Below are 7,603 nucleotides of genomic sequence, written 5' to 3'. Positions count from 1 at the left end.
GACATGCCAGCTCCTCTCTGCAGGGCTTTGCTGGTGCTTCCTTGCTCGTAAGCCCGATGGTTCATACCTAGGCTGATGACCTCCAGCTGCCCCTGTAAGCAGCCAATGAGTGTGCTCCAACTAACGGCAAAGCATAAGCGATACTGGGAGAAGCTCATTCCTCTGCAGGTCTCAACGTGATGCAGGCCACGGAGAGATTTCCTCATCCTGCTTCACAAAGGTGCAACATTTCTGCAAGGTCTTTGAACACCAGCAACTCAGGGCTGAAAGGCACAGTCGTGCCAGTGCGACCAAGGTTGAGGCCTACGTGAAGTTCCTTGGCGTTGGGTGGGAGAATTAAACAAACCCTAGACTTCCACTCCCATGACAGCTCACCAGCCACAACATGTTCTGGCCCATCTGGAGGACACACCAAACAACATGGAGTACATTCAGATCAGTTTCCTTCACTGGCTAGAACAGCTTTGGATTTTCAGCACTGCTGGCATGACTCCAGCTGGTTTCCCAATCCTTTTGCACCTGCCCAGAAGCAGCATGGCAGAGCTAAGGTCAGCCCCCATGTCCAGGTTTGCCATTAGATCGCATTGATGAGCCAGATGCTCCTACACAACACCAGTTTCTGACTCTATTACCTAGATTATACTTGCCTGAGTAAACTGGATTCAAGCACCCTCAGAGGCACATAAGTCTTAAACTAGGAAAATTTTCCCAACACAAGTCTGTTCTTCAACACAGAAAAAATAATTCTCTGTGGAGAAAAACAAACTGCAAGTCCCTTGTGACCTCTTCTTCCAAACCCCTGCTCTACAGAGCCATACAGTTCTGCTGAAATAGGCGGAGCTGGAAATTAATGCTCAGTAATTTTGGGGGGGAAAAAAAAAAAAAATCAGTGTAATGTGCTCCAGTCCAGTTTCTTTCATACCTATGCCATAGGTGATCTTGAGCTGTCTTTGCATTTTTATGCTTACCTCGGGCTGGGCGCTAATATTTATTTCCCTGTAGGTCATGGAGCCCTTATACATTCTCACGTCACTACTGTCCCTCTGCTGGGAAAGTCCTACTCACTGTCCCGCTCATCATGAGAGTCAGCAATGTCCTCACCGCATGGCTGGATGACACCATTTCACAGGAACAAGGTACAATCCTGAAACAGCCCAAATTGGTTTCAAAATTCCCCCTGAATCTGATGGTCCTCTATCAGTGTTGTAAAACCTATGCTCCCTTGCAGGTCAATAGAAACTGTGATTTTGGGGCATCTCCAAAGCTCTGTTTGACATCTCAATGCAACTAATTCCCATTAGGCACTCTTCTTCTCTTTCAGTACCCCTGGCAGGCTGACAAGAAGTCTCAAATGTGTTACTCCACAGGTACTTTCAAGTGTTTCACTTTGAACTTTTCCACCTATCCTTCCATCGGTGCTTCTGCTTGGTGCTTTTACATGATACTCTGTTAAAGCACAGGTGGCATGAGGGACTATGTTCAGAAATACACCCATCTTTGAGATACGTAAGGGCAAGCAGAGAAACTGATAGCTGAGCAGAGAGAAAGGTTCAGATGAGCACTCTCAAAATGTCTATTGAACCGGCACAGCCAGTGCCTGCAGAAGATACTTGCCAGCCACCTTCAGCAGAACCCATTCCAATAAAATTACAAAAACAGGCAGAAAACATACCTTGTAAGGTAAATTTGCAAGAGGATACGTTATGATCTCTGGTCTGGTACGTCAGATTCACAAGCAGTGAAAGCGTCAGACTGCAAGGGGACCAGAAGCTGGGTTGCAACCGCTATATCTAGTGTATCCTCATGTGGAGGAGGAGAAAGAAGTACCAGCCTGAAGTACCAACCTGATAAACACAGCTAGCCAAAAAGCCACATCTCATACTCATATGTACTGTAAAATCCACGCTGACAGCAGGTTCTCAAATAGTTGCAGACCACACAGAGCAAATAAGTGCTTTTATCTTTTGAAACATCAGGTCTGTTTTATGCAGCAAGCAACAGAGATTTTCCTCCCCAGCTCAGTACCATAATTCCTACTACCGATCTGGAAAATACAATCAAACAGCAGTAAAATGTACTTTTGTCCCCTATTGGTGCCTTAATGACACTCTCATCTGCTTTTCCACATTCAAGTTGAGCTTAGAGACAGATATTTTCCACATCCTCACTTGTCTGAAAGGCTGTCATGGTTTGGGCTGGGCTGGCCACTAAACGAACGACAGATGCTCTCTTTAATAAGGATAAGAGAGAGAGACTTACAGGTTGAAAAGAAACTAAACTACTTTAATGAAATATTAATAATAAAAAGAAAATAATAAGGAGAAAATAATGAAATAAATACAATATATACAAAACTGTATTGAGCTCCCAGGATGATGATCACGTCACCAGCAGGCATGGAGAAAGTCCCAGACTGGACTCAGTGATGGACGGGAGCTGGATTCCAGATCTGGATTCAGAAATGCACGGATTGGGATCAAAGGCAGATGAACAGAGTGAGTCCTCTTTGGACACCAGCCATTGAAGAAAGAGCCTGACCCCTTTGATCCCTCAGCTTTTATACTGAGCATGATGCAGATGGGATGGAATACCCAGTTTTGGGTCACCTGTCCTGTCCACTCCTCCCCGCAGGTGCGACCCCTCTATGCTTTTCCACTTCCGACCCTCCAGCGGGGCAAATAAAAAAGTTAGCTGGCCTTGGGTGTTAAATCAATAAGTATAAGCAGGAGCCTCTCTACATACTATTCCTTGGTATTCACTATAAACATCAGACCTTATCTGCTAGATAAGATGTCTGAAAAATATGCTGTTAATTTCAGAGAGTTAGAAGGGGCTTAACTGAAAAGTAAAATTACTGAAAAGAAATTGGTTCTGTTTTACCTCAAACTAGGACTGTCTTGGTTTGAGCAACACAGGACTAATTTCTCACCTAATGTTCAGGGAAAACTGCACTTTTAGAAGACTCTAGTGTCTGAATTTGTGAAAATATTTACTTCATAGCCAGCTATGGGATGTGGGTTTCAAGGTGTCAGTGTTTTCGAGCTCATCAGGTGCAGGGATGAGGAGGAGCGAGAGCCGGGCACTTGACCCAAGCTGGACAACAGGACCCATGAACATCACATTCAACATAAATTAGAAAGTTTGCTGAGGAGTTCTCTCTCTCTTCCTTGACGGCGGTGATCCAGAGAACTTCTTGCCCCAGTGCTGGACCCCTGAGCCCTTCCCTTCCTCCCGAAGCCACAGTGCTCACAGTGTCCGACATTTGCTGTCCACTGCTGGGAGTGCACAGCTCCCTATGGATAGAATTGGCTGAGTATAATCCTTGTATATTTTATATTAGTATCGGGATCAATATTGGTTCTTTAGTGTTATTAATGTTAATTATTTAGTCTTATTCTAGTAAATCTGTTTATATTTCAATGCCCAAGTTTCCTTGTTTTTCCCAATTCCCCTTTCTGGGTGGGGAGGGGTCATCGGGTGACAGAATAATTGTCTAAATGACAGTAAGTTGTTGTGGGTCCCTCAAACCATAGCAAGGACAAAGGCTTACACCAGTACTGGGTTACCAGTGGGCTTACCATGCAGCCTGGTGTGTCTCTGAAGGTTTTTACATTGCATGATGTTATCCTCAGGCATATTCCCTCTGAGCAGAGACAGATCTTCAGTGAAGCAAAAAGCAACTGAGCTGAATGCTGACTGCTGCTAACATGGTGGAGCCCCTCAGTGACAGAGGGATGAAAGGGGATGGATCAGGACAAACGTGGGTGGCTCTGACCCTTTGAAGTGGTGTTGCATCAACACTGGGGGTAATGATGCTTTTCTGCATTTAGCCCTGAAGACTCATGGTGAAAACACACACAAGCCCATAGTGCGATGACTGGGAGAAAAAATAATGAGGAGAGGTTTGCTTGACGGGCATGCTAAGCTCTCAAACAGGGACATAGGAGAGAAGAGTTGAAGTTTCGCTATGAGCAAAACAGTTCACAGGTCTGATATCTCTGTTAAAGGCCCGTTTTTACCAGGCTTAAGCTCCTCATGCATGCTGAGACTGTTGAGAAATGTGAGAGCATCATCTGTTGCAGCACAAGCCCATGCTTAAGCTTGATGCATCCAAAACAAACAAAAAAAAACCAGCTTAGGGCCAAAAGTACCGCGTTTGTCATGGCTACACAGCAGAGATGCAGCCCAATTAAAAGAGGACTAACCCTAAGCCACATGGACACAAGCCATCTGTCGCCTCTTGGCCTCAGGGCTGAGAACTGGTTCCTGCTTCTTTCATTTTGCAGTATAGCTGTAGGCTTGAAATCTCTACTCCGTGGCCACGGCATTCTCTCACAGGTATGTTTCATTCCCATGCACAGTTGCCTAAATCATCCCTAACTCTTGCAAACAGTCCTTCCCTTTGCTCTGTAGAACAGGAAATCCAATGACAAAATCTGCTAATTGCCGAGCAAATACCAACAGACAATGCTGCATGATCTGCCATGCATGGCCTCCCACGAAGTCGGGAAGTGAAGGTACAGTGAACTAACTCTAAATCCACTTGTGATAGATGCACTCGACTCCTTGACCAAACTAGTGGTAGTTTGGTTCAGTTTCCAAAGGAAGTAAAAGCAGTTGACGCGGAATCCAGCAGCGGACACAGTAAGTTCTGTGCAGCTAAAACCAGTGGTCCTACAGAGAAAGCCCCTCAGATGTCTGATGCACCCACCCAGATGGAACTGGTAAGGAGGGAGACTTCAGTACAGGGGGTAGACCCTTCTCCTGGTGGAAAGGTAAGTACCTGCACATGGTGTACACAGGTCGATGATCTGTTACACCAGGTGGCCAAGCTGCAATAAACGATTAACAGGTTGCATAGTATCAGAGGAACCAAGACAGAGACAGATAGGTGGTTTCATAACCATGTTCCTGCAGTGGATACCACTGAGAATGAGGCACCTTGGACCCTGCTGACCCACAAAAGCAGGACTGTGCTTCAGCCCCCACCCCCTGGCATCAAAACAAAAACCAGGTATGAAGCTCTAACAGGTATAGACACCCAGGAGCAAGGTCTGCCAGGAGGGCCTGTACCAGCAGCACACAGCTGACATGGCAAAAAAACAATGATGAGTGCTAGTAGTGGGTGACTCCCTGTTAAAGGGCACTGAGGTGCCCATCTGCCATCCTGACAGGGAGTCACGTGAGGTATGCTGCCTTTTGGGAGCTAAGGTCCGAGATGTGGCCGAAAGGGTGCCACAACTTGTCAAGAACACAGACCACTACCCACTGTTACTCTTTCATGTGGGCATGAATGACACTGCAAGCCAGAACCTGGGCAGAATTAAGGAAGACTATAAAACCCTGAGGGAGCAAGTGAAAAAAAAATTAGTGCCCAAGTTATCTTTTCCTCCATTTTACCAGTTAGAGGAAAGGGAGCAGCCAGAAATGCATGGATAACGCGTATCAACTCCTGGCTACGTGGCTGGTGCCGTTGTGAGGGTTTTGGTTTATATGACAATGGGACATTCTTTGATGATTATGGCCAGTTACAGAGGGATGGGATCCACCTGTCTAGAAGGGGCAAGGGAATCTTTGGCAGCAGGCTCGCCAACTTGGTGAGGAAGGCTTTAAACTGAAGGACTTGGGGGGTGGAGTCCAAGGTGGCAATGCTCACACCAACTTAGCTAACTGGGGAATAAGCTGGGCCAACCAGAGCAGTGACAAATATTCCTTAGCTGATTCCCAAGATGAAATCCAGAAGGCCAATCACCTCATGGGTGTGAACGGCTGTGGTGGATCCTCTTGCTTGCCTCCAGGGAAACCTGCATGCTTGACCACCTCTCTGAAATCCCCATACACTAACGCATGCAGCACTGGGAATAAACAGGAAGAATCTCTGAGAGATTGCAGGGCCATGACCTCATTGTAATTACAGAGACACGATGAAATAGCTCATGTGACCGGAATGCTGTCACTACATACTTTTTAAAGACTTTTAAAAAGACAGGGCAGCAGAGCATGGTGGTGGAGTTGGTCTCTACAAGCAACTGCCTAGGGGTGGATGAAGAAGGAGAGCTTATGGGTAAGGATTAAGGGGCAGGCTAATGTGGGAGACACTGTTGTGGGTGTTTACTACTGACTACCAGATCAGGAAGAGGAAGTCGGTGAGGCCTTCTACAAACAGCTGGAAATAGCCTCATGTTCACAGCCCCTGTTTTTTGTTGATGACTTCAACTACCCTGACATTTGCTGGAAAGACAATACAGCCAGGCACACACAGTCCCAGAGGTTTCTGCAGAGCATTGACGATAACTTCTTGATGCAGGTGGTGGAGGAACAAATGAGGAGAGGGTGCACTGCTGGACCTTGTGCTGACAAACAAAGGAGGACTAGTTGGGGATGTGAAGGCTGGGGATAGCCTTGGCTGACCATGAGATGGTGGAGTTGAGGATCCTGCATAGAAGCAGCAGGGCAAAAAGCAGAATTACAACTCTGGACTTCAGGAGAGCTAATTTTGGCCTCTTCAAAGACGTGCTTGGAAGAATCCCATGGGCTAAGGCTCTAGAAGGAAGGGGGGTGCAAGAGAGCTGGTTAATATTTAAGCACCACTTCCTCCAAACTCAAGATCGGTGTATCCCTAGGAGCAAGAAATCAGGCAAAGGAGGCAGGAAACCTGCATGGATGAGCAAGGAGCTTCTGAAAAAAATCAGATGGAAGAAGGAAGTTTACAGAATGTGGAAAAAGGGACTGGCCACTTGGGAGAAGTTTAGGAGCATTGTCAGAGTATACAGGGATGCAATGAGGAAGGCTAGGCCCCACTTGGAATTAAATCTGGCAAGGGATGACAAGGAAAATAAGAAGGGCTTCTTCAAGTATATCAGTAGAAAAAGGAAGAGTAGGGAAAATGTGGGCAGCTGCTGAATGAGGTGGGTGCTCTGGTGACAGAGGATGCAGAGAAGGCGGAGTTACTGAATGTTGCCTTTGTTTCAGTCTTTGCTACGAAGGCCAGCCCTTAGGAATCCCAGACCCTGGAGGTAAGAGAAAGAGCCTGGAGTAAGGACGACTCTCCCTTGATCGAGAAGGATCGGGTTAGAGATCATTTAGGCAAACTTGACACCCACAAATCCATGGGCCCTGATGTGGGATGCACCCGTGAGTGCTGAGGAAACTGGCAGATGTTGTGAAGCCACTCTCCATCATCTTTGATGGTCATGGAGAACAGGAGAGGTCTCTGAGGGCTGGAGGAAAGCTAATATCATGCCAGTCTTCAGAAAGGGCAAGAAGGAAGACCTGAGAAACGACAGGCCAGTCAGCCTCACCTCCATCCTTGAAAAGGTGATGGAACAGCTCATCCTGGATGTCATCTCTAAGCATGTAGAGGAAAAGAAGGTTACTGGGAGTGGTCAACATGGATTCACCAATGGGCAATCATGTTTGACCAAGCTGATAGCCTTCTATGATGGAATGACTGGCTGGCTGGATGAGGGGAGAGCAGTGGACGTTGCCTACCTTGACTTCAGCAAGGCTTTTGACACAGTCTCCCACATCATCCTGATAGGTAAGCTTAGGAAGTGTGGGTTAGATGAGTAGACAGTGAGGTGGATTGAGAATTGGCTGAATT

The sequence above is a fragment of the Vanellus vanellus genome, assembly GCF_965231255.1.
Source record: "Vanellus vanellus genome assembly, chromosome: 1".
NCBI classification, from domain to species: domain Eukaryota; kingdom Metazoa; phylum Chordata; class Aves; order Charadriiformes; family Charadriidae; genus Vanellus; species Vanellus vanellus.
Note: the sequence above shows the minus strand (reverse complement) of the source record.